This window comes from Galendromus occidentalis, unplaced genomic scaffold, assembly GCF_000255335.2.
Source record: "Galendromus occidentalis unplaced genomic scaffold, Mocc_1.1 scf7180000077511, whole genome shotgun sequence".
Taxonomy (NCBI): Eukaryota; Metazoa; Arthropoda; class Arachnida; order Mesostigmata; family Phytoseiidae; genus Galendromus; species Galendromus occidentalis.
In genome coordinates, this window is record NW_003805499.1 from 47,283 (window position 1) to 73,513 (window position 26,231).

The 26,231-nt window shown below is 50.5% G+C and overlaps 1 protein-coding gene across 1 annotated transcript in view; it reads right to left on the reverse strand.

The window, feature by feature from the left end:
- Nucleotides 1-26,231, reverse strand: part of LOC100905349 (SEC14 domain and spectrin repeat-containing protein 1-B) — a 49,665-nt gene that overhangs the window by 17,052 nt on the left and 6,382 nt on the right. The window contains exon 2 of the mRNA XM_029112480.1: nt 7,583-7,615. The gene's annotated coding sequence lies outside the window, so the exon portion shown is untranslated. The remainder of the gene's footprint in view (nt 1-7,582; nt 7,616-26,231) is intronic.

The following is a 26,231-nucleotide window of genomic DNA, read 5'->3' on the forward strand; positions in this document are numbered from 1 at the left end:
CAGAAAAGAGGACGTCTCGACAAAGAGACGAACGCCTGGTGGGAGTAGAACGAGACCCCCCGAACCAGCGTTGTAGTCGCCTTCGTGGTCGTCTGAGGGGGCCTCTTCGTGACCAAGCGCTCTGTTCAGAGCTCGGCTTTGGGTCCAGTGAAAGTATTTCTCGCAGTCGTTCTCGGAGCCGACACAATGACCAGTTAGCACCGCAGCTAACCCTTAGTTGATACTGGCCCCTAATATGGCGTCTGCTGTCTGTGGCTCTTACTCCCAGTGATGATTCTTCGCATTTTTCGAATATTCGTAATTTCTCGACTTCCACTAAGAGCTATTTCGGCCCGGCCGCGCCTCGACTGTCTGCCCGTCCGCTCTACGGAGTTACTGACGGTCTGACGGACGGACCGTCTGATCGACGCATTGGCGATTTAACACCCGTCGCTCGAGAGAAGAAGCAAGCTTTCAGGTCCGCACTCAGTTTCTGGGTTCGTCAGCTCTTAAACAGTTTAAAAGATCATCACGAGGTAGATATGTTTCACGCGACACCCGCGCGTTCGTTTCTCAGTCCCGCCGAGAAGCAATCGAGCCAGCATCGCCTAGGGAACGATTCGGCCGCAAAGACCCGGCATAATGGGCAGCAGAAACTCCCGTTTGAATTACGCAAGGAGCCAGCTCCACTGGGACAGCGGAAAGAGGCGGGCTGACGATCAAACGAGGCGTGAATTAATCGATGTATTGTTCCGACTTCGGCCACCGTACAGTTTCGAACAAGCAAATATGGGTCCGGGCTGATGAATGAATGGATGGATGGATGCGTCAGCTCTTCTACTGCGAACATGCGCGTGCAAGAATATGCTGGAGCCAGAAATCCATCAGCTACGCCCGTCTTCCGACCTGACGTCGGATCAATGGGCGCTGTCGATGACGCAGAAGCGAGCCGTGACGACGGGAGCCAGCCCGCTGAGAGGTAGAACTTCCGTCTTAGAAGAAAAGCAAAGAAAAATCAGCTTTAGCGGCGTTTCCGACCCGAGGCGTTCCAGCGTATGCTTCATTTCGTCGCGTACACCATCGCACGATCCTTCACAGTGAGCACAAGGGTTCGAGAGCGATCTAAGCCGAACGCTTGCGTACGAGAAGAATTCCGCTCAGCTGCTGGACTCCGATACGGCTCATGCGAGAACGCTCGGAACGTCCGCTCATCTTCAATGACGATCGCTTGCTTAAGGATGCGCAGAGTTTTCTGCGGCCCGGTAACGAATTAAACCGAACAGGGGAACTCGATACGCGTTTTCGGCCGAGCTTCTCCAAATCTGAGTCATAGGCGATCGTTCATCAATCTGTTTAGGAGTGATTGCTCTGAAAGTCACGCTGAGCGATCCCGGCGAATCTCAACACATGTAGGTCGCGAATGGTTCGTGTGAGACCTTCGGAGCCTTCGGAATAAAGAAGCAAAAAAAAAGAAAAATCACAATCATACGCCAGTGCGAAATCTACCTGCTTCTGTTTGACACGGTGAAAAATTTATGAGTTATATCTCTAGACGTGAAGCATGCTTTCTACACTATGACAGAAACAACACCACTGGAGCGAGGTTTTGTTTCGTTCCCCCTGCCCGTGAGATGGAACATGAGAGAAAAGGATTAATTCTCGCTTAAAACCTGCCTCGGGGAAATTTCTTCAACTTCGGTGAGAATGGAGGATCGTCTCTCGGACTGCGCCCCTTTCCCTAATTCACCGAAAAGTCAGAAGCTTTTCGTTGTGATTTTTCGCTCCGATGGAAATAGGTACACAGCTTGCGGCAGAGACACTCGTGGATGATTTCGCGTGATTGGATGAAGTCCGCTCCGACTAGAGATGTTCTTCCAAAAACGATTTGCCTTCTACTGGATGCTCTGGCTCGGATTCCGAAGAAAATTCCAAAAACATGCTGCGATCGCCGAGAATTCCGTACCCCGTGAATGAGGGATCTCGTCGAATGCCGGGTCAACCCTCAGTCGGCATGTGACTCCATGCATGAGCTGTAATCTACGAAAGTCTGGCAAGAGTTCGTTCCTCTCGGGTTGAAGAGTAAACACTTTGCTTAGAATCGGAGGCCCCTCGCACTCTCAAAGCTCAAGCGGTAGCCCGACGCCGCTGTATTCGACGCTATGATGAATTTTCAGCTTTTCGCGCTCGTTGCATGGATCGCCATCAATGGACAACGAGAGTTTACCGTCTTAAAGGAGAGGAGGCAACGACACACCTTTTTTGATGCCATCGATAAAGATAACATGCGGTCTGATTCAATAGATCGACACAGCGATCGACTGAACCGCCGACCGCTGGCCCGGTCGGTCGTTCAGAGGGCGTCCCGCCCAAATTTGTGTAGTTTTTTTCTCTTGAAAGATGTTAAATATTCTCCAGGAAGGGCGAGATCTCTTCCCTTCAATCTATGTTATCGCGTGATTGATCGTGTCGAAACTCGGGGCTGAAAATCGCTGTCTTCGCAAGAGTAACCAGAAATATTACGTAGTTGCAGTGGAAAGAAAACCCTCTTCAAAGTCCAGACTGCGAAATGGAAAGTCGAGGCTGAAGAGCGGCATTAAAATCTTTTCTGCAATGACCTTTTGATGGATCCCAGTCTCCGAGTTGAACGCCGAGTCTCTCCATGAAGAGGACTCCTCACGGAGGCTTTTCCATTTGGAAGTTTCGCCGTCCTTGCGATGAGTGATTTCGTTGCGGAAGTCGTAGTAGTCAATGGAGTGCGTCGTCGAATCACGAGATGTTCGCCGAGAAATCATGAAATCGCGGACTGCTTGACTTGGTCTATTTGGTCGACTGACTGCTCGTCGACGGCGCGAGCACCGGGGCCACTCTAGCTGGATCTAGTACCACGTGACGTTGCCCTGATAGATCGGAATGAAACAATACAGTGGAACAAATACCGAAGCAATACCAACAACAACGGCCCACTTTGAATGCGATATCAAACGATATCTTCATTTTCTCTTTCTCGTTGCCGATAGACAACACTGTCACCAATCCGTCGGTCGGTCACTTTCCACGTCGCCGTCGTCGTCGGCAACGTCGTCATCGGTCGCATCATCTCTATCACGTTGCGGTGGACAATGAGAAAGCGAATGAATATGTTCGCGAGAACAAACGCGATCGAGATAAAAAAGAATGCAGCCAAAGAAAACAAGCCATAAAGCGAGATATTATTAGCGTGCCGCGCCAAATATGTATCATTAGGAGCCTGGGAGAGGAAATATTTTCCTTGGATAATATGATCCGCTACCACCGCATGTCGTGCCTTCCGGAGCCGGACGATGATCTGCGAAAAGTTTTTCTCAGCGTGTACGCGTGTCTCGTTCAGACCATGTGCTCGGAATTCGATGCGTTCCGGCGATACGTTCGATGCTTTTCACGGACATGTTCGCGGTTCTCCCGACCCAAAGATACGTCCGTCCAAAGTCGACCCACTGAAATAACCTTCCAGAAGAAGAATGTATGATGACGCGCACCGTACTCTGGATATTCTATTCCGCGTTTCGGCTCTTTGCGTGGAGCTGTTCGCGTTTCGTCCTAAGAGAAGTGGTGGCGGACGGCAGAAACGAGTCAGTCAACGTCCGGAATTCAACAAATGAAAAGCGGACTGAAGCTGAAGCACCGACCGGACGCCGACCAGCAGTCGTCAGAATGCATATCATCCGCATGTTCGTCTCCGGGCGGCGGAAAACCTGAGACACAGTCATACATATGTATGTATACGATATACGATGATACGCAATAGTACTGTTTCGTCCCGGAAGAGCCTCGTAGGAGCTAATTGGCTGACTCGGAGGAACACAATGATCCCCTGCATTGAGTGAAAGTTGGCTCTGAGGAGGAAAAACCTCACCCGTCCTCTCAGACGTGGGCTCATTCTGCATGCCCCCTTTGTTGAGGCATCCAGAGATTCGGAACAATCAACCGAAAGTTTCCGCGGAGAAATCATTGGAAAGATAACCAGATTTCCCAGGGCAGCACTAGTCACACGAAACAATGGGCGCGAATAGTTAGCGGACGTGGATGGCATCCTTTTCGCGAGCGTAACAGGAAATCGTCTCGTCAAGTCCACTCCTGTCTTAATCCTCTCGGAAGCCTGGCTCTTGCACGAGTCGAGAGAATCGCTTTAGCATTCGCTGGTGTATCTAGAGGTGGACCGATGGAGCAAAATAGGTAACTATTCGATCCCGAATATTTGCGATCAGCAAAACGCATGATCTCCACTAAGATATTGAAGAGAGAGCGCTCTTCCGATGAGCAGAAAATCAATCCCACTTAAGGAGTCTCGGCAGCGCGAAAAATTAGACTATCTGTCGATTCTCGGATCGTTCCAAGACGGGATAAGTCGTCGTCCTGATACAAGACGAGTGTGAGCTGCCGCCTCTCGTATGAGTTTCGTCCGGAGTGCGTTTGGCGGTTCGAAGCGCTCTACGCGCAAAATTCTTCGCTTGCCGATAATGCTAGCGTCAGCAGCTCTACGAGCGACAGTTGCGGTCAACAAGCGCCGAAGTGCGCATCTAACGACGCAGACAAACATAAGACGACGCAATTACGCGAAACACGACCGGTAAAGTACTCGCTTATTGTTTAGCCCTCTTGTCTAATGAGTGCGAGTCGGCATTCCGTGGTCGGACAGATTTTACTCCCGGCTGAAAATTATGTGAGCACTTGGTAGCAACCGCGGCAGTAATCGAGTATTACGTCTTGTTAGAAAAATCTCATGGCAGCGCAATCTTCGGAGGCTTCATCAAGATTCTGTGCTTAGCCAGATGTTTTTTGAATTCGCGAATTCAGACTCCACAGGGCGGCCGAGGATCAGTCATGGAGAATTGAGAGGAAAAGATTGAAGTACCATTCGTGCCTTAACTTACTGACCTTCATCTGACCTACATCGAGGAACAGAATGCGATGAAAGTTCAATCGCAAAGTAGCGTCTTCGCGGTCAAATGAATGGGTGGTTTAGTCGGCGGGCCAGTCAGTCAGTCAGTCGATGTTCTGCCCGACCGGCTAGACGGTCGTATCGATTGATGATTTTATGAACAATGTCAATGTAAGAGCCGTGGAGAAACAGCAATGATTGGAACAAAGGACCACCGTGGCGCATGTCAAGGAGGATGGATTCTTCTGAAGCTGCCGATTCCGCAAAGTGAAAAACTTGTGCGCGTCTTTCCGTTCATCCATCCATCGGTTGGTCGGCTGCCTGCCGACACTCGGTCACCCGAATTCCGAGGAGATTCGTCACTGGCTCGAAGAAACAAGCTTGGGAGAGGTCGTGCAAAGCCTCCTGGCATTCCTCATCTTATTCCTCCTAGAATCCGTACATTGACCGTCGTAGAGGCCCAGATAGCTGGGAGTGGAATCGGCATTTCTATGAATTAAAACGAAAACTAGATCTCCCGGGCTGACTGACCGAATCGGTCCGCTGCCATCTGAGCCACTGCTGCAACGGCAGCAGATTTGAACCCGGTGCAAACGAACGATGTGTAAAAATAAACACCATCGAACGGAAGACGTTCAAGCGGACGGGTAGGAAGAAAACGAGAAGGATCGCACAGAAAGATAGGGAATGAAAGGACGACGTCAAAAGCAGAAGAAGAAGAAGAATCGAAAGAGAACAAGACGGCAAGTCCGCCGCCAGCGGAGCCGTTTCTGCCGTCGACGCCGCAGAAATGCAGCTCGAGCGCCCGAAGCAGCCCCATACGAGCCGAAACCTTCGGAAGCTACCAATAGATACAAACAAGTTCCGTTGGTGTTTCCCGAACTATCAAGGGTCACCAGCTCGGCCCGAAGCGCGGGGGGTCAGTGACGACGAGACTTGCCACGCTTATGAGTTATTCGCGCCGATTGTCGGCAGAGGAGCTTTTGCCTTAACGTAGCACGTCTGCCGCTAGCGGGCGAAGAGCAGAATAGCTTGTAACGGTACCGTTGTTTGAACAGCAACCGAAAAGCGCCTGCTTCCTGTCTTGTGCTTCCATTCGTTCGTTCCCATTCATGCTGATCATTAGTTCCTTTCACTGACTGAGTCGTCCGTCGTTGAGCTGTCCCTCTCGTTTGTTCCCCGCTCAGAGGATCCAGACGCAGTGTCCCGACACTCCAGCTCGTCCCCCTTCACAGGCAGCCCAGAAAGTCGGCACGAATACGATAGTCACCGATATTCCTGGAGATCCAGTTGCGTAAATAAGCGCAACATTTTTGAATTTACAGAAGAAAATCTCGTCGAGCAAGGAAAGAAGCTTACTGTGAGCGTCAGAAATCATTTATTCGCCAGCGGACGGCGAGCAAAACACAACACACTTGGAATATTCCCAACCTGAATGCTTTGCTGAGAATCGCCAGTGGAATTCCACGAGAAAAATTAGCGAATCACGACCTTGAGCGTTCAAGCACCGCTGCCGAATGATGCCAATTATTATGAATGCCAATAATTCAATACAAGGATTCATCTTCTCCCATGCCTAAACAAAATTAGAAATCAGAAGCTTCTTGCCGATAATCCATTTTCTCGTTTGCTCGCTACAAGGGTCGAAAAACAAGACCGGTTCACCTTGGTCTTTACGAAAACTTGTGAAAGTTCTCATCGATCCCGGTATTGGCAAATCCGCCGGAACAGACTTTTACGTTGACCGAAATATCAACATTTCCACTCTGTAGAGCAGATTGGAACTCGAGGCCTGGAGACGAGACTCGTAGTGCGAGTCGACTGACCCATAAGTTCGCGCTGCGCCGTGAGATCTCTAAAAGTGGGTTTGCAAGCTGTCATCGGCCCGGATTCCGCCTCATCAACTTTAGCGCAACATTCGGGAAATTCTGACTTTTTTTACAAAGCCACAATCGCATACTTTCGGACGATGCTCGGAAATTCTCGAATTTGTTCATGTTGTGCTTCAATCGGGCCATGCGGACAGCGGGGCGATTGCAAAAAATACTGAAGGGTAACTCTGGACGAGTCCAGTTCGCGCAATGCAACTTTTTCCCTTTTGAGCATTTTATTTTCATCAATTTTTTCCTAGCGGTCCCGCCGTTGTCGACGGAAGGTGAATGCAGTTCCCATATTTTTGCTACCCTGTCGAAGATCCATAGATCCAACAGACCGTCCTTTTTTTCCACCGCTGGGAACCACCGCCTGGGCCGCAGCTCAAGCGAGCTCTGTGGTGAAATATGTCTCTGATAACGTCGATGTTGTTGTTGGCGTCGTCGCCAAGCTCGGCAGCACCAGCAGCAGCAGCAGAACCAGCAGCAGCCGCAGAATTCCCGATGAAACACCAGCCCGGACGAAGATTTCAAAACGAAACCCGATAATCTTGGATCAATACAGGTCGCATGGCTGAGAGGATGACAGCATTTCGACGCCGAAGTCTTCTCTTACATGAGCACTTCACCCACGGTTCCTCAGCGAGCGTAGATTCTTGGCCCACCGAAAATCAGTAGTCGGACCTGACTTCTTTTGCTCACAGCCGATTGAACTTTCGCAACGAGCGATATTCAATCGCTTGACGACATGCCCCTCGGGATACCCCGCATCCCGTCGGTACCGTTGAGCCCAGAAACCCGGATATGGACGTACCTTTGTTATCAAAAAACCTCCTGGCTGTTTTGCCTGCAAGGAAAGAAAATAATTTTGAGGATTACTTTGAAAGTGTCCCATCTACATCACAAATTATGTATCGCTCATGTTCTATTTCGCATGAATTAGTCGTATCTCATCATCCCTATGCTTCGAAATGGTAGCGAAGCACCGAGAAAGTTGAAGTTCTCGCATATCTCGTTGAGTTGTGGAAATTTTATCCACTGCCGTATCACTTCGCGGAAGAAAAAATTTCCAGGAAACGTCCGGCGATGATGGGACGTAAGTTGTACAGTACAAAAGAAAAGCGACGATTCGTCATCAAGTCGTCAGGAATTGTCTATGATTCCGTCAGCCGGTGTATCTACTACCGGGGATGATGTCACTGACGACTTCAACTTGAGGACAGCTCGTTATTCTCCGATAGCAAACTCGCTAAACTACCCGAAGCATCGGCCGGTCGAGTGAGCTACCACACGCGAAATTCACAGACCGACAGACCGACGGATGAAGGCACGGGCTTTTGTCTGTCCGCTCAGGTACGATGAATGTGAATGAGAGCCTTGCGTGTGCATTTGCACGATTGCGCCCAGCCGACACGAACGAATCCCTCACACCGAGCAGAGATCCGCCTCGGCTTGTCACATATCCTGTGGGTTTCCGAGCTGCGCCTCGCCGTCGATGATGACAAGGAGTGCGGCTGTCGCGATTAGTGCAGTGAAAGCCTCTCACTACTTAGGGGCACAGCCGTGATCACGACAAACGAAATCAAGAACACTTTCGAAAGCATTCGCTATCTTCGCTTCTCTCGGATTAGTTACGCTTGATCTTGACAGAGGCGACCGGTTCTGCTTTTCCGTGGAGGAGCCGAGAGCATGGTCGCACATTCCGTGTTCGCGTTTCGTCCGTCGAATCGGTTTCCTCGCTTTCATCATATAATAAGGGTTCCTTTTTCCAGATTCGATTTCTACTTTCGAACGTTCACCGAACATCACAGCTGCTCATCACCGATCGGATGTGTTCTTATCTCGGGTACGCAAAAGGAATCGAAGCGTCTCCTTGAGAAGAAACGCGGATTGCTTTTGTCCTGACTCCGCGTTCTTTTAACGCGTGTTATAGAAAATGAAGGAAAGGATCTCGGCAGCTCTCGAAGCTGGTTCTGGTGATGCAGCAGCCAAGCACGCCCAAAGGACGACGACGGTATCGGCGATGATGGCAGCAATGACGCCGAAAACTTTGACAGATCTAGACCAACATTGCCGTCGCGTAAAACTCTAGATAGCAATTACAGATAACGCACGACAGCGGGTCGAGCGATTTGGCGAGCCAGCGAGCAGCCAATAAAGTAAAGACGCAGCAAATAAGCTTGAAGGCCGAAACGCAAGCTGGCCAGCTGCGTTCAGTGAATTCATCACTCAGCACCGATAGCGGGTCGGTAGGACGACACTCGCACTGAGGTTTCGACACAAAATCACGCCGTCAGCGGAACTTCGGGACCGAATGCGCGAAGCGATTGTCGATGCTTCCTGAGTTGTCAAGTTGGCCAATTTGAAATAATACTCGTTTTAATAAACAGATAGAAATATTCATGAAACCATCGTTATGGCAATGAGAAAGAGGAACTTGCGGCAACAGACTCAGCGACGGAATCGCGTCGCTTAGAAAGACAAACAATAAAAAAAATCCAAGATCACGCAGGACAGAGATGGCGGCTCCACACACATTCGTCCGCGGGCCCGTTCGTTTTTAGTTAAGTTTGTTCCCGGAAAGAAAGTTCAGAAGAAACTTGGGTGAAACAAGCAATTTGAAACGAAGCTAGCGGAGCGTTTACACTTTTCCAAAAGCTCGCACTTCAGACAGGGGTGTCCGTTGTTTCCGGAAACGACTGTTTGTAGTGGGGCCCAGACCGGGATTCTGGCTTGATTCGCGATTCTGACTGCGTGATTTCTTTCTTTCGGGGGAAATCGTAGGATGAGAATGGCGCAGAATCCATTTTTTTTCTGCCACTCGATACCAAAAGGATTCCTACTCGGGACGAGCTCGTTGCTCATCCGGGACGCGGCAGTTGGCACCGGTCGTCGTCGTCGACGATCGCGTGCAAATAAATGTGCGCGCATCTGAACATTCGTAGGAAATCCTCAGGGACCGTTATTTCGACGCAGCGATTTCTCTAACGAAACCAAGCGAGAGTCGAGCGAGCCAGCCAGCCAGCCTGAAGGCAGTATTTGCTTGACTTGTCAAGATCGAGCAGAAGATGCGGATGAGAGCAGCTCAAAAGTTTTAAAGAAAGACGAGAAGGAAGCCAAATAGTTCGGTTGGCGGAATTCGGGAGAAAAACCGCAGTGGCGTCGAAGTCGTTTAAGATGTCGATGATGATGAAAACGACGTCGAAGACTACGGGATGGAAAGCCAGACCCTGAGCGATTTCAGTAGAAGCAGGCATCAGTCGCCGCTGATCGTCGCCGAAGTCGATGAGCGAGGAGAATCTTCTTTGGCAATTATTTTGCGCGAACCCGGAGCGACGTCGAAACTGTCACCCACTTTTCAGTGACTCGCTGGGACCTACGAGCAGAAGTCGGATGAAAATCCCATTTTGTCGAGAAGATGCCAAGATGCCTCGTTTGAACAGCTTCTATGCAAATCGTCCAAACGTCGATTTCTCTCATGAGCCGCATTGCGGAGTCCTGTCACCTCTCATGATCGACAATCTTTCAAAATCTTGTTCCTGGAGGATTTTGAAAGGTCTACCTTTTTTTCGCTCTTCCAAATGGGAAATTCCTCCGAGGCCGATTCCGGGGTTGTCTTCGGCTGCGGAAACCGAATCCACGAGCGTCTATCTACGATGGTACGTACGACGTTTCTGAAGCCAGAGGATTACCGAAGTAGACTGGACAATGAATGGCGCGAAAGTCGACGTGAATAAACGTGGTAATTCCGCTATCTCTTTCGTAAGGAAGGTTGTTTTGCTCGGCTTCTGCTTCCCACAAAGTACACCGCTTTGTCTCATGCCTGGATAGCTTCTTGGTTTTCTCCGCTCCAAAGTGAGTGTTTATTTCCTGCAGTCACACGCTTCTTATCCCAGTCGATATCGTTCGTGGAAACGAATTTATATTCGTCGATAATAATCGGATACCCGGGGGTTTCGGATAGAAGTCACTTCGGCTTGCACGGTCTGAACATTCATTCCATACGAAGATTATCGTTTACTATTCTGTCAACATCGGTTGATGGATTCGCTGGGGAAAACGCTGGAAGAGACAATACAGCGGGGCTCTCCGAGCTCAGCTGTATAAATTGACTCTTCTCCCGGTTTCTCATCGGAAGTAATTCGCCAAAACGATGTCGAGGATTCCTACTATGTATATACATCCGAATTCACAGAATCGAAGCTTCGCCTTTCGTGATTGAGATGAGGCGCCAAGGCAGCGATATCCAACAAGGTTCGGGTAGCAGCAAGATGAAGCGAAGCGACCCGGAGCAGACCGAAGACCGCTCAATCTTCAGCTGAGTAAACCCGATTTCGGAGCTCCTCGGTTCCGAGTAGAGCCCGGATACTTTGGAGCAAGACCGAGAACGAATCGTAGCAACTTATCTACTTCGAGTACTTATCCTTCATATTTTGTCGAACGGAACGTCGAGGAGCACGCCCGAAGTCATCAACGGCTACAGCGTCACCTTTCAAACTCACAGCTCGCGAACGGCATGCATCAGCTCGTAAATTTCCGGACGCCTCGCTCCGGATCCAGCGGTTTCATCGCTTGCATGGCCGGAATGTCTCCGCTGGTCGGCGCCTCGGTGAATGTAACCGAAAAACGATCAGACCGTCCAACCGACCATGCGGCTAACCAGCTACCCGGTCAATCAAAGCGGAACCTTGGCGGCTTCTGCGCCGGGAAAAGAAAGAGAACCAACGCAAGATCGCGCGCAATGTTCGCCGTCCGTACTTCTGGGATTCCCTTCTTTTGATTCCGTATTTGATTTACAAGTAGACGTCAGCGACAGCGGAACGGAGAAAACAAAATACACGATCCGGAAATTGTGGTCACGTCCTTCTTTGACGTGCCATTCGTTCAGAAAGCGCTGCGGCTGCCGGCTGTTTTCGTTGTAGTCGTCGTTGTCGTCGACAGAGCATCGACGACGATAATCCGAATTTAGTCGGTCAGACGAGAGAAGTGTCGCAAAGGCAAAAACGGTAAACGTTCAGCTCGCTTCGATAATAATCTTCTTCGCCGTTTTAACGAAGTCGAAAACGGAAGACGTCGGATATGGGATGAACTTGACTGCGTTCTAAGCCGGTCTCATGATGGGAAGATTTCGTCAAGACCGGAGTCGAGGACGCAAGGTCCACCATGCCTTTTGCAGTAATAGAATCTAAGAGTCGCTTCAAATCTGAAGCGTTTTTGGACAGGAATGAGAATCCGTGCCGTGGAATCGGTATTGAGGCAGCGATATGCGCGTATGCGATTCCAACGGATCGACCGACGAGATCCGGGATCTGCATAACCCGAATTCCGGCTCCAGGGCTGTCCGTGAATCATCCGAAAGCGTTACTCTGCGACGCGCAGGGGTCACCGAAGGCGATGGCGGCGCCGAGCTATGCACGCATCGCGAATGATTTTCGTGTTCCCAACCCGGTGCAATGAGATGAATTTCTCTAGCGTTTCCTATCAAGCATAACGCGGGGAGTAAAACCAGAGCCGTACATCAGATTCCCTCTGTCTTTCTTTGTTCTCTCGGAGTATTGCCCGTCATGCGTTCTTGCTGGAATTGGAAGGACTTTGAACGCAAAACGATCATTATTGAACAGCTGTACCGCACGACTATCATTGTCGAATACTACTACTACGTGTTCCACCGAGAAACTTATCTTGACGGTCATCATACAACCTGCAAAGCATTCAAGCCATTTGTAAGCGAAGAAAGGAACGAGGAGGATGGGGAGGAACGCACAGAAATCGTTTTCATTTATCTATCTAAATCGTTTCTGCGAGAGAAACGAAGTCGAGGGTATTCGAGAGATAAGGGCGAACCTCGCTCGAGGTGAGTGACCGTGGCGAAGTGCTTTGCGTCTACCCTCCAACTCAATCAATAACCATTAAGCTACATGGTTACTTTCCGTTTTTCTTCTCTTCTTCTTGCCTGAAAGCTAGCGGCGAATTCGCTCTGATGACCGCCGCTCGCTGGCCGCAAGAAGATAGTTACAAGGACCGCCGGGAAAAATGCGAAATGAGAAACGAGCGCACGAAGAGCGTAGAGATCGTCGCCTTCGAAGGAGTCGTGATACGTTTTTAGCCATCATTGAGGACGACACGGATTACCAGGGTGACATCGCTGTCCACCGAAGTGAGCAGATAAAAAAAATGTGTCCTTTCGCTTCGAGTGAGCCGAAGGTCCTCATAAGCGATCGAATCCGGGGAGCTCCTGTCTGGACCTGTCGTCGTTTTTGCCCATCGTACGCCTCGACTGACTCAACCGGATATGATTGCCGAATAGACTTTTTTATTCTACGTGGGCGGATCAAACAAAATCACCGTTGCTCAGCTGACCAACGACTTACGAAGTTGCCCCGAACCGCGGGACAACTACGGAATCATTTGTTTCAGACACGATACAAGCATTACATGCCCCGCGCTGGTCGGCACGGCGGCTGTCTGCCCGCCTGCCTGCCTGCCCGAAGTCGTCCCACGGATGGACACGGCGACGCTTGCTGTTAGTTAATGCAGCTGATTAAGAATTTTAAGCCGATCTTACTTTCGTTTCTATCGGCTCTATAAAGCTTCGAAAAATCCCCCTGACGCGGAGCGTCTTCGACTGCGAGCTTTGCTCATCAGGCTTGAGGATCTTATTTAGGCGAAGGCAGACAACCACGCCGCATATTGAAATCGCGAACATAGGCTCGAACGTGGGTGTGGAGATTGCGCGTTTGAGTATTTCTGTCCCATCGAATCGGCGAGAAAGAAAAGGAAGACACCCCGGAGGCGCTGTGGACGGTCTTGACACCCTGATGATAAATGATAGATGAAATTCATTTTTCCGCTCGAGTATCCGAGGCTAATATCAACGGTGGTGTTGCGCTCGCATCTCGCTCATTTGGAATCCATCTTCGATTCTATCGACGCCATAAAGCTGCCGTAGATGGATCTATCACGACTACGCTCAAACGGAAGTTCTTTTCGGAACCCAGTGCCACTAGTTGCCGATGGGAAGCGGCGCAACACAATATCCCTGAACTCACTCGTGTTCAACAAAAGGTGTCCCGATAGGAATCGATCATGCGGAGAAAATTATCGAAAGCAGCTCCGTCGTATTTGAGCTACGCAGAGTGAACTTCTCCGAACTCTCACGCGTCTACCCGAGCCTTCTACGGAAGACCGCTTCTGACTGAGGTCGATCGTTGAAGAAGTACACTGCCACGAGCCGAATGAGATCATCAATGGTTAGCGACTCCGAGCTTTTAGCTTCAAATTGTTCCGCTCAACCGTTCAATCAAGTGACAAATCGGCGAAAGAAGACGATCACTTTGAGAGACAGTGACAGAGATGAGTGCGGAAGAACGCGTAAAAGCGGGCCCCGTGCCGTGACCCCGGAGCTGTTGCAGAAGGAAATTCCGAAGTGACACATTGACTTTTCTCCACAGATTGATGACTAGCCAGAAAATTTTTGAAGATTCTGCGGAGAATTCCGACGCTTCCGGTAGGGTCTCCCTCTAGAGAGCAATGGAGCCTCTCTCGCGATGATCACTCGAAGGCTCCTCTCAATGCTCGGAGAGCCATTGGCCGGCCCGACGTCTAGAAGATATAAGATATTTCACTTATATCCGTAGTGAATCGATGGTTCCGATGCATGGAATGACGAACGATATCAGTATATATGACAGCCTCTCTTGGTTGTTTACGAAATCGAGGGCCGTGTCAATGGAACGCCACTATCTGATGATAAGCAGGCACGCTGGCTGATAGCGATGGAAAATGCGGCGTAAAATTCGAACGTGTCACCTAGACTGATAGCGAAAAGCGCGAGTCGCCGTGACGAAACCTGTCCCGTTACAAGAAGGCGGCGACATCCAATAATAAAAAAAAACTGTTCTCGATTTCTCCGGTACGGAGTTGATAGCAAGGCTCATTTTTGCCGTTGGAGCTTTCGCCAAGAACTACAGACCCTGCCCGGTTCTTTTGATGCCCGGTGTCCGGTCTTAGATTCCCTCAATCGTTCCAGGAATCGAAAGCGTATCAATTCGTGAGCATGGGGGCTCGATGCGTATACGGAACCCTTTCTATCTACTACGGAAGCTCTCCATGGTCCGCGCAGTATCGGCTCCTCTGATTGTGGCAAAATTCGAGGAATGAAGCGTTACACATGTATGATTACGCTGGCTGAAGCGATGATGGAAAGTCAGTTTGTCAGCGACGAGCGCAAAACACGCATTGACCTTCACCTTTGCGTCTTCGTTATGACACAAACAATTAGGCTCCTTAATCGCCGTATTGTTCCGATCCACAATGGTGATCACTGGTCGGCGATTGTGAAGTGTCGTTTCCTGCTCTCGTCACACTCTGCGTCTCATTCCTAGGTTCGATCTGTCCTAACAGAGATTTTCATGGCTCCCGCTCGCATACGACTAGTTGCGAGTCGTCATGTGAAGGCTGCTGTCTGTTGAGCGTTCTGTTCGTCGATCAGCCCTAGGGCCGTCCGTGGCAACATGCGGACAGCCCCGGCAGCGACCGCTAAGTGTAGAAGCTCCTCCGGACAAAATCTGGTGTTTAGCAAATGGAACCAACAAACAAGCCGCTAGCAGGAGTGGGCCAGCCACTCAGGTATTCGCTTAGTTTTCAAGGCGAAATTGCGACAGCGTAAACTTCCTAATGGCGCATGTGGAGGCGCATCTAAAGCAGAAACGTCGAGCGGCCTTCGGAGCCGCAATGGTCTCCAAACGAGCGAGTCCATCCCGCCAGCTCCACCTGCTGATTCAGCGTTCGGAACTGAGTTTCTGAGCTCTTGGAGTTCCAAGAAATCCTGAATCGGTTCAAGAATGCCCGATCTCTTGATTGTTGCCGCGAATGGCCTTAACGTCTCAGGTCGGGAATCTCTCCCGTCGCGCATGCTGATGATGATTCCACGTTCCAGCGGGAAGCGCGGCTTGATCGTCGACGAGCGAGCCCCCCCATAAGACGCAATCATGCCCTGATCGCGAAAGACGTCGACCCGTACTGATCCGAACAAAAACTTCCGGTAACGGTCTTGATAATTAAATGCATTACATGTCACAAAGGTCAGCGGGGGGAGTGTCCGCTCGTTCGCGGCCGCTTTCGTCGGTCCGCTGGAGATGGATGGAGGCTAAATGTGTTATATCAATCCGTTGAAAGGGTTGGAAGTTCTTCGGAGCAGCGGATCTCCACGGCGGTACACCATCGCTGTGCCAGGTCTCCGGCAGAGAACACGTGACAGATACAAAATCTACACGAATGGTCTCGCGGAGGAGATCTTGTGTGGAGAACCAACATCGATATCACAGACGACTCTGTTCCCGGACAAGTTCCACCTTAAGAGACAATTGTCCCATGCTGGATCTAGATCCGAATTGCGCCGGACATAAGAGGAGAGAGCTGCAACAAGGGAGCCCCGATTCCGACGAGCCTTTGCCTAAATGATATCGAGCGACCTCGAGTGCTTCTATTTCAGCTCCCGAGACCCGAATGCTGCCTCCGAAGGATCTTGGTCGAACTTTCCTGCCCGCCATCGAACGCGATTGTAGAAGACAGGAGAACTTTTAGGAGAGATAGTCGCCAAGTGCACCGTGCAGATTTCCCCGCACGTGCTCCTCATGGGTTGTCAACATCACGTGCTCCTCATGGGTTGTCAACATCACGTGCTCCTGGTGGGTTGTCAACAATCGCGAACAAGGAGACTATAAAATCACGAGAGAATAATTCCATAATTCAAAGGAACCATAATGCAGTCGCGAAATTCGCTTTCGGAGGAGTTTTCCGCAAACAATTGTCAAAAATCTTGACGAGGTCCATTCGCACAAATGAGCCCGCTTCGCCGACCGACGTGAGTCTCACTCAGCTACTTGTCCAACGCCTTATCGCCGCATGCAATATGTAAAAACCCCCTTGATGTGATGACGAGCGCAGATACGGAGCCGACGAGCAAGCATGACAACAAACCTCGCCGGATCGTTTTGGCGAGATGTTACATAAACGGTACGAAAGCATCGGTCGACACAATGCGATTCCCGCTTCTTGCCAGCTTGCAGTGAACGAGTGACGCGGGAAGCGAGCCGGACTGGCCGACGACTGAGCCAAGGAGTGGTGACCGAGACGGCGGCAAACGGTCGAAGGACTGAATGGAAAAGACGACTTGCATCAATCTAGGTGAGGCAGTCCTCGGCCCCTGTGCCGAGCCTCCCGGCTACAGTCGGATTACGACGTACGTACAACCATCTGACCCATCATCGGAGCGCCTCGCTCGCCTCCTCTGCTCCAAGTCGTCGTCACCGTAATCGTTGTTATCGCTGTTCGGACATTACCGAAAACAAAATAAGGGATTACGCTTGTAGCCGCCAGTGCACCATGGACTACGAATCGGAGATCCGTCATTTGAGACCGTTCGCTCCAGGGTTCCGATCGCGCGACGCGGCCCTCGTGGACCGACCTTGCGCAGGGCTGTGGCGAATCCAGGCTGCTAAGCTTTCTCGGATTCCGAATGCGGCGTCGCTTCCACGGGAAGGAAAATTATTCCTTGTCCAGAGGAAAAACCCGTTGGGTCTGCCAGCACATCACGGCGAGGTTTACGAGAAGGCTCCGTGGAAGCCATGGGGTCGGGATTGAACACGAAATTGTGGGTCGGGATAGCATGACATAATTTTGATGTCACAGTTGCCAACCTTTCTTTGTCCGCAGTCGGAAGGACAAGTGAAACTTGATGGATCATGAATTTGGTTGGATTCATCGTAGTGGTGGAAGTCGACTTCTACGCGGTTCACAGTCTGCTAGTCGTGGAATGAATGTGTCCATGGCGTGAAACGTCTTCCTGTGTGACTTGCATCCTCCGAACTTAACGCCACTTGAACACGACCGAAGGCTCGACGCCGAAGTGGACGTTTATGTAATCGTCGGTAATGACAGGCCCGGAGGAAACAAACAGCTCCGGAACGATTTCACTTTCTGCGGAAAAGCTCTCGACACACCCAAGCATTCACGATTCCCGTTGAGCTCATCACGAGTTTTCGTTGTTTGGATTCTCAAGATTACGATCCCGCGCTCTCGGAGTTCCCTATTCACTAAACACTATCCTTGCTACTGCGCACTCGTGCAGAGCATGCGGATAACGGAGATACCTGAGTTGCGAAGTTTTCGCTCACACTCGAGAAGCTCCGATGAATCCGAAGAAATCGATATCGCTTGACACACCGGACTCTGGTGTTTTTCATTCAGTTCAACGATTAGGCGTTTACGAGACGAGAAGACGAAGATTTGAGTTCAACAGCCGCAGAAGCTTCGTCTGGAGCGAAATTTCTCCTTTACTCCATCCCGAGAACGTGCTTGTCTTCATTCAGATTTTTTTCTTTTCCATCATCGTGAAGTTCCCATTTCCCGTCCATGTTCTGCCCTATGGAAAGTCGACTGAGCGATTTCTTAGGTACATATTCTTTCGGTCGTTCTTCCATGTTCTGTTCTTTCTTTTCTATATGATGGGTCTTGGAAGCGGAGTCCATCGGTCGAATATTCCCTTGGAGTTTTGTTTAATGATTTCTGTTCGGTATCATTCCTTTCTATCATCCAGTGCTGCCAGTACCTCGGAGCGACGCCGACGGTCCTGTGCATTGATCTTCCAGAAAGTCCTTATCGAAGCTCGTGGCGAGCTACCTTCGGCAAGACAAGGTCAGTCGAATTTTTTTGACGCCGACGAGGCTGCCCCGGATGAAATTCTCTCTGACAAGAGCTCAGGACTCATGGGATAGTTTTTGACATTCACTGTGGGCGAACTATCTCGCCATCGTAATAGAGACGCCGACAATGCACATCCGACCCGGCGTGTCACTGAATTTTGTGGTCTTTGTCAAAACAACAAGTTTCTTTTCATGATGACGCTGCCACTGTTCATGGTGCAGACGTTCCTCGTAGCGTGAGTGAATGACGGTGGACTGGTTGACCGGTCGTCTGTCCGTCCGTCGCCCGGTCTATCCGTCCGTATGGTTGGCTTTCTATCCGTCAGCTCGCCCGCGTGTCTGTCCGCTCGGATAGAAACTAGACTATGTGACGACTATCCGCCTGACAGTGTGCCTGACTATTTTTTCCGGCTTAGTCTAAGTAACCGCCCTCATCCACTCGGTGTCGGAAATTCATTACGGCTGGAGCATGCCCACTTTCATGTTGCAAATTTTGACATGTTGAACATCATCCAAAATGTCGATGTGGTCGCTTTTGAGCATGTCACGACTAACGATCATCCCCTCACAAACAATAGAATGAACCAAGATAAATGAGATTTTCCAGCGGCAGCCGGACGAGCAATGAACCTCCCGGTTGCTGCAACGGGGATTGTCCGAAAGATAAATAGATTGACGAGCTGACGAACGTATGAATAGATGAGCTTCGTGTCTTATATGGTTCCGCTTTCTTTTGTCGCCTACGAATCGGTACTGCGTTTCGCCTCCGTACGCAAACGCGCTGTTCACGGAAAACAACGCTCATTCGGTACCTTCGCGAACCGAAGCTCCGGGAAATCGGAGGAACGAGCGGTGGCGTTCCATAGGCGGAAAGTGATATTCGCCTAATCCGACTGAGTGAGCTCGCTCGGTTCGGTTTAGTTCGATGACCTGGCTGGTGTATTCGCCACCGTTGTCGTCTTGGCAGCGGTCGTAGCTGTCGTTTTGGTCTTCGTTTGGGAGTGTGATGAACAGCGCGCCAATGTCAAGCAGGCAAGCAAGCCCTCAATCGTTGACACCTGTCAGAGATCAGCTAACGTTGTTTAGAAATAGTCTCCTTTTCGGAAGGAGAAGGTGGTTCTAGCGGTGGCATCTGCTCAGACAACCCGTGGCGGGACAACGATGCAACGCTGTCGTCGTCGTCGTCTTTTCTCCGCGCGTCGCCGTAACGACAATTCAAAAAAAGCCACAGAAGTTCGTTCCTCTTTCTTACCCACGCGGCGGCAAAGAATCGTTTATCTTCTCGCTAGGGAAAAGAAGAAAGTGTTCGGTATTGATGGTCGCTCCGGCTCTTTTAATCAACGAATGTTCTCAAGCCTAAACGCTTACACAATGATTGCGTGGATGCGCGATCCGGAGCCGCTCGCACAGTCGTCAATGAGAGCTGGACAATTCTGCGCTACTCGAACGCGAGACAGAGTCGCGTTGACACATCCGTCATGTCATGAACGAGCTTCGACTTCAACGACGAGGCGTTCCAAACGTTCGAGCCGCAGCTCATGGATTTCAATGAGGCTGTTCGGTATCTCTCATCGAGAATTTCCCTCTGGAAGGTCTTCGTCCTCTACCGTTGATTGCTTGTCATGACGCATAAGTGAACGCTCTTGGACGCGTCAATACGAGTTGCAGAAACCAGGAGGCTCCACAAGCAGGAAGTTCCTGCTCGAGTCCTATTCCGAAATTCCGAGGCAACAGAGTGGGAATTTGCTCATCGGGGGAGCTAAGAGAAACAGTAATCACTGACCGATGCGACCATGGGAATCGGGAGAATAAACCGTGGTCCGTTTACGCGAGGGTCAAGGACGAGCCAGGTAATAAGAGCGGCCACTTGAATTCTGAGGTGTTCGTTGGTGGGGATTCGGGACCAGATTATACCGCCTCAAAACGCCCCATGCGTCCGATTCTTGGTTTTAATACAAGAACACGACACGAGCTTCTCATCATGGATGAAATGTTTTACGACGAGGCGTATGCACGGCACCATGAGAACAATGGACAAGTTTCGCGATCTATCGGTTCATATTAGTGCTCTAGAAAGAGGGTCGTCAAGAGCTTTTCAAAGCATCGCCCATCCTGCACAAACATTCAGATGTAAAAACATGAGCCACCATTGATTGAGTCGGCTGCATGGAATCGCGATGCGGATCGCTTATGACGTACTCGATGTCATGAATATGGAAACGCGTGTCTGCGTCATGAATTGGTCTCGACAATCGACTCGTTCGGCGTACTGGGTGAGACTTGCCGCGAGGTTCCGTGTTTCAGAGCTCGAAATCTCATTCCAAACCATCAGAGGCTCAGAAAAAGGGGGAGAGTCTTGTGTATCTTTTTCAAGGGCATCGTGAAGTTGAACCGAATTCTTCGACATGACCCCACGCCGGGGGCGCTCGTGCCTTTGAGGGCAGAAGTTAACTTCGGAAGGAATCGAGCGCGGACCTACGGATACGGCCTCTTCTCCAAGTAGAGCAAAGGAGGACGTTACCACAGTCGTCATCGTGGTCACCAGCATCGTCTCCTCGATCTATTGTGAGACCTCCCGACGTCCGACATCGCGGCTTTGGGTGCGCCAGCTAACGGTTAGCTCTTTTCACTCTCGTACCCATCTCGTTGGGTGCCGATGCTCCGTTACGTTCGATGCTTCTATCTGTAGGTCGAGCCGACGCGCCGGCGACCGATCACCCGCTTGTTCGCTAGGAATTCGTCGGAAAACTACGACAAGGGAGAGAGAGGACGACCGACTTTCTCTCCTCGGAGTTGGAAAATTCCTTTTTTTTCTGGATGCAGCATCCGATAAATCCAAATGCGAAATTCGTTCGATAACGCTTTGGCATTGAGATGTTTTCTCTGTTTTTCAGATACGCTGCCATTGGCCAAGGGGAGAAGCGTCGCTAGTCGCTACACATCGCCAGCAGATGACCTCAGAATATCTATTGATTCACCGCTCGAAATCCGACGAGAACTCAATCGCGGGTGCTCCTCGCCACGCCGGCGTTGTGCGAGAACTGCAAATTTCGGGAGTCGTTTCCATCTTCAGTCAGATCTTGTTGACTCGTCTTATCTCCCAGATCGGACCATCCTCCACCACAACGGGGTGAAGATGGCGAGGCGGGCAAGCACTCAAACCCAATAGTCGGTCTCAGCCAGAGGACGTCCGGGCCCCGTCCTGGCTGCCCGCGGAAGGAGCAGTCCTCGGACATGATTGGGTCAAGATCACAGCAAGATCGGGTGAAGCTCGATAGTAATTACCGGGAATTTCTGTCTCATGAGGTGATCATTGATGGACGTCATCTTTAATGCGCTAAGCCCCGAAGGGGACTGCCCGTCCTTCTCTAATAATTGTAAGTCTTGGATCACGCACGTCGCACGTCTTGTCATCGGGATGGCTATACACACGCTCTCTAGTAGACGACTGTCTCATTAGATGCGAGAGCTCGGCGATGAGCCCGAACGAATGATTTTCCCGCGAAACCACCCGCATATTTGCCCTACGGTTTACATTAGTCTCGTTCACCAACGAGGCGAAGCGACCCGGAAATTCAATGTAATCGACGCCAGTGCATAAACTATTTATGAAACGAAACTCCCGTTGGAGGCCCCGCCCGAACGCCGTGGAGTGCGAGAACGGCGAACGTTCGCGAGCCCGATCAGCGCGCACTCTGGAAATAACATACCGCTCACCCGTCGCACTTGTCTGACTGACAGAGCTGCCCGGGCAAAGAAACGAAGAAAAAATAAAAAGAGACCCACAGAACGAAAGGATAAAGCACGTGAACCAAACACAAGGATTCCATTTCCTGGGAACTGTTTAAGCAACAATCATGCTGTGATCGATTCACCTCGAGCTGCGGCGATGGCTCGCACCCATGTCGAGCTTCGCAGTCTTTCAGGTAGAGTTCAAACACCGCGAGGCGCACGCTGAGGTCCATAAAATAACTAAAACGAATCTAAACATTCGTTTAGAACGTGTTCTACGAAATCAGCAGCTTCAGGAATTATTGCTTCTGCTGCGGTACAACGTCGCGATGAGGGTCCAATCGTCGTCTTACAGAACGAAAGGCCAGCCGCATACGAGTTCCGTTGTTCATAATTTCCGAGCCCCTCACTCGGTCACAACAACGAACATAAACCGGCTCATCATCGGATGTCTCTCGTAGCCACTTCTTCTCGATCTATGGGAACAAGTCGGGGAAATCTCAGCCATTTCTTTCAATGGCTCGCCAATTAAGGTGCCCCTGGGCTAGCCGGTCCAAGGAGAGCCATCTGTTTCTCGCGGCTGGCTGGCAGGCAGGCAAGCGGGCAGGTTGACTAGCATGCCTGCACGCCTGCCTAACCGACTGAATGTCTTTACCCGCCGTCAGACGCTCCGGCAGGGATGCCCCATGCGAACGCGGCAACGAGGATCTGAGGAAGTCGACGTGGTCGTCTTCGTCGACAGTGAGAGACAGCGGGCACCCCTCTGGGGAGGTTAGCCGTTCGATGCCGAATCTCACCCGACGAAGACGCCAAACAGCCTAACTACCAGACGGACGCTCATCCGATCAAAATCTCACCATGAACGCGGTCGAATGCAGTTCTTCGACTGAGACTCCGACGGGGCGATTCGAGTAAACAAAATATAAACCACAGCCATGAGCGAATCGGTGAAATCATGCACCGCACAAACTCACATCTCCGACTGCAGATCGGAATCTCGACTCGAAACCGGAGGCTGGTCTGTTGTTATCTATTTGATATGTTAATAAAACTCGCGGGCTTGGTCGCTGAGCAGGGTTTTTCTGCAATAATTGACTACCGGTTTCATCACCGATCGATTCGGGACAGTCGGTTCTAGTTCCGAATCGACTTACTGACTGACGACAACTTCGACGAGAAGTGTTCTGCCATTTGTTTATGTAAGAGCTACTCGGTGGAACGTGAATTCGTTCACTCGTCCAGGGAAAGGATATGATATCTGCTTCTACTCTGGCTCGGTGCAGCCACAGATGGTTAGAGCTCTGGGGAGACGGGTCTTGTTCGTTATGTAACCGACAGTTCGCCCCGTTCTTGAACAGACATTGTGCGTTGTTGTCTTTATCATGAGCACACAGCCAGAAAGACTCGGGAATTCGAGGGAACAAAAAGCTCCGCGGAGGAACAAAAGGAGGAAGAATGGCGGAAAAGTTATTACATTCGAGTGGCACGAAGCAAATATTTTCAAATGGTGTGCACTTTTCGCAGTTCTTTTTTCTCCCTCCAAAATCATCACAAACTCACATGGTTTACAAACATCCCGGCGCTCAGCGCTTGCTTCCTATCCAGAGAATTTTACAAGGGGCGATGAGACGTGTTTGAGTGTTTCATCTATTTTTTTCTAAAAACATTCTCAGACTCTGAGCAGCTCGAGAGACGACTAATCGATGTCGCTTAAGGCTTGGGAGCCGAGTCAGAGCAGTTGGGATCCGCGATCCATCGGACGACGATCAACCGTCGTAATCGCGAACAACACCCTGTTCTCGATGAACCGCTCGACGCTCGACGGTATTGCAATCGATGAGCTGTTCTTCGTCAATGGAATCGAACGTTACCTGAAACGCGGAAAACAAACACTTCAGTCCGAGTTCCTCCCTGGGGCTCGCCCCTAATAGCTTATCTAATCGAGATTACGTCAGTGCCCAATCTTATCAATTGTGTTGACTGTTCCTACAGCCAGCATCGGATGCGAATACATACGTCTAGCATGGGAGAGGAGAAAGGCTTTAGGCTCCAACGATACGGGGAGAGCATCGAAAAAAGCTACGAGAGAAAAGGAAGAGCTGTCCTATGAAGCGACAAGTCACGGAATGCGTGCTAATCCTACAGGTGTGACCTCATTCCTCTCGCAGCTTTATGTCGACGCTACACGAGGAATCTGAATTTCAAAAACGGTTTATTCCTCTTGCCCTCCTCGGGCTACCCGATTCGCTGAGCACACTCGCGGTCGACGCCGCCGGGTTTCTCATTTAAGTAGAGTGTCGTCTTGGCATCGCAGGCAGTCGTTCAGGCGGGCAGGCCGCAAGGCCCTGGCTGGTCGTTCAAAGGTTTCGAAAAAAGTTATTTTCATGTAGCCTCCTCTTCTCATGTAGTAGATTCAGGTGCTGACCTCACATCAGGCGACCCAAAGCGTCACCGTCGCGGTGGTTTTCGTTGTCAAAGCTACGATGGCGAGCAGACAAAAACTCGGGGAAAAATGAGCGAATGAATGCGCTTCATTTTGTACGCGTGATTCCGAATCCCTACTGGAACGGTGCAGCATCGCGACGACTCTAAGTGGCGTCAAATGTCTTTTGATGTAACTTCTCCTCATATCAAGAATCAAGAGCCATATTGCACACTGATCGAACAATGTCCCACCATCGACAACCGCGGGCGAAATCCGTAGGAGTCGATATGATTTTGAAGCATTACGTATACATCGAAGACTCGAAAGTTTCGTAATTTCTTTTCTCCTCTATCCGCGGCTTGTTCTTCTGCCTCCTGCTAGAAGAAAAAGAAACTCCTTCATTCTGTTTCGTCTGTGGTACGGCTGCCCATAGGCCTTTCGGCCTTTCAGATCGTCTGACGGGATTTCAATCTGGATGCAGATTGCGACGGCTATCGAGGTCCTTCGTCTCGGGGATCATTTTTTTGTTCTTGAGATTCCAACTGTCACTGATTGGAGGTACCTACCAGTCGATTCTTAGACAAGCAATCGACTAGTCATGTTCGCTGGAGCGTCCGTCATTCACTCAAACAGTGAAATAATGAGATGGTTGGTCGTCGTTTGGAAACTGCACGCGAGGTCAGCGTGGGAAGGTTCCTAGTACTTCCAGGGCTCCTTTGAAAATTCAGATGTCGAGAGATCGACAACGGTCGATATCTCCGGAGGCGAATGCCTTGTTTTCTCCGAGTCACCAGATCCGGAAGAAGTTTGACGAGCCCGAATACTGGCACGCAAGCCGTCGCGTACTGCAATAGCCGCGTGATAAAATGGTACTGCCCTACCGAATACGTTCACAGGCGTTCAGGCGGAATGTCTCGGGGACGGTTGAAAAGGCGGGAACAAACAACTTTCGCGAGTTTGATTGAATTGGAAAACGCATCAGACCACTCCAACTTCAATCGATTGACCGCTGTTCCCATCATGAGACACACAGTTTCCTTGCATCGTGCTCAGCTTTTACACTTTCTCCACTCCGTTCGGCAGAAGTAAGTGAGGCCGCTATCCAGTCTTAAAATTCACCGGAACCTCAATGAAGTGGAGTTTTCCTATTTCACCGTTTGTTGTCGATATTGACCGAGGAAACACAGGCGTCGTCACAGCCGCCTTTGACGAAGTACACTTCGGTGAAAGCGTCAACTGCTATCGTCGGAGGCGCCTGTGCAGCGGCCAGACGCGACACCACCAACACCAATGACAGGGAATCGGAGCGAATAAAAATGAAACGTTTTCTCGCCGGAAATCAAGGCTTCCCTGATTGGAATAGACGACGACTCAAAGTCAAGGATTCCAAAATGGGAAAAAGCTACAGAAGAACGAAGAGGTCATTCTCTCATGCGTCCTCCTGCCGCTGCCGTTCCTGCGCCTGACCGTGCGTCCGTTGCCGCTATCCGCATCCACCGGTGTCGCAGACACAGGCAATCTACGTCATTCGATCTTTCTATGATGTCGAAGGAAGGAATGCAGGTGACCTTCCCGGATGGAAGTACGCTGAATTCTGCTCG